We start from the raw sequence: 1,716 nt of genomic DNA on the forward strand, positions 1-1,716 counted from the left end.
GGGGCGCACCCACTTCTGGCCATGGGGGCCTGTCCTCCCCTGACCTTCCCGCCACCCGCAAGGCTCTCTGCGTGACTGGGTGTTTCCTGAGGACCTGCTCAGCCATGAGGAGGCCCAGGCTGCAAGCCCTGCTCTATGCCACCTGGTGTGGGGACTGGAGCCCCTGCTGCCCTCCTCCCTCCTCCCAGCCCTGGTTGTGACTGTATCCTCGGCCCCAGGCGGCATGGGTGACTCCTGCCCGAGGGGGCTTGTGGTGTGGGCTCTGGCTCTGCCGTGTGACTCTGGGCATCCGCCTGCACGCTCTGTGTGCCCTGCAGTCTGCGGGCTCCTCCGCCTGCCCTGCGGGCCTGGGGCTGAAACCCTGCTGCCCCTGCGCCCAGCAGGGGAAGCTGTCATTGTGGTGACTCCCTGTGAGGCTGAGGCAGGCAGACGGATCCTGGGTGTGGTGGGCAGGGTGGGAGCGGGCCGCGACACGCCGGGCGGTGCCGTCTGTCTGCCCACGTGGCTGCTCCTTGGGGAGAGGTCAGCTGGGATTGTCCCGAGAGGGATGCGGTTGATGGAGGGAGCAGGATTCAAGAGGGCCCTGCGGCCTCCTGGGCTGTCTGCCGGGGGGCCTTGCCCGTCCATTGGAGTACAGAGGAGACAGAGGGGGTCCCCCCAGGCCACAGGGGACCCACATCTGCTGTTCTGCTTCCATCGCGTGCCTGAGTGGGCTCTTAGGTCGGGGCGTGCCTGGCCACGTGTTCTCTTTGTCCAGCCCTGTCTGGCCACACTCCCTCACCTTTTCCCCGACCCTGGGCCCCTCCCTGGTTCCCACCAGCACCGCCTGTGTTCCTCATCTTTATCGGCCGTGCTCTTGATAAAGGCGGAGGGTGCTTGTGCGGGCCACCTGCTTGGAGACGCAGCTCGGACCGCCCTGGTCCTGAAGTGGGGGTGGGGGGCAGTTAGGGCGAGGGCAGGGGCACACCCGGCACTTTCCTGGAGCCAGAAAGAGGAGAGCTTGCACTTTTCTGCTCTGGCTGAGGGCTTCGCGCAAGTTCTTAGGAAGAACTTAGGACTGGATGGCGTGGTGAGGGTCCCGAGGCTGGGCTGAGCCGGGTGGGGGTGACCGGGGCCGACAGGAGAAGAGAAGATGGCCGTGTGGCCGTGTGTGGAGTCAGCTGTGCTGCGAAGTGGGAGGTGCTGACGGACAGTGGGGTGTGGTGGACAAGGCTTGCCCTGGAGTTCCCGGAGACAGAGTTTGGGGCCAATTTTTGACAACAAAACCTCTACTTAGCAGAACAAGTGCTCCTTTGACTTCTTGCCCTCCTCCCGCCCCCTCCTTTCTCTTCCTCCTTATTGTCCCAAAGCCCGTGAGCAGGGCCCCCCCCCCAGCCTCGGGGGCTGCCCCGTGATCCCCAGCGACACCCGGGGGGCTCAGCCTCCAGCTTCCTTCCTGCCCCTGCTGCCCTTGGCCTGGGTGTCGGGGTGAGGCGGGCCGAGACCCTCTGGACCCCCTGGGGCCCTGTGTGGACCTGAGAAGAAGCCCACCCTCTGAGACAGGGGTCCGTGCGACACCCTGGCTGGTGGGTGTTCGCCAGAGTGAGAACCTGGGGTGAGAGACGTGGGCACAGACCTTTCCAGCTTCGAGACCAGGGTCCCCCCCAACCCTGGAGCCTGGCCTCTCGCTGTTCTGTGTTTCTCCCGCAAACAGCCCTGGAGGGAGAACCCCCCCCC

General features: G+C 65.8%; 1 protein-coding gene across 1 annotated transcript in view; it reads left to right on the forward strand.

Annotated features, from left to right (window-relative positions):
* ITPR3 (inositol 1,4,5-trisphosphate receptor, type 3) overlaps positions 1-1,716 on the forward strand; it is a 69,438-nt gene that overhangs the window by 15,314 nt on the left and 52,408 nt on the right.

The sequence above is a fragment of the Bison bison genome, unplaced genomic scaffold (genome assembly GCF_000754665.1).
Source record: "Bison bison bison isolate TAMUID 2011002044 unplaced genomic scaffold, Bison_UMD1.0 scf7180017864270, whole genome shotgun sequence".
Classification (NCBI taxonomy): Eukaryota; Metazoa; Chordata; class Mammalia; order Artiodactyla; family Bovidae; genus Bison; species Bison bison.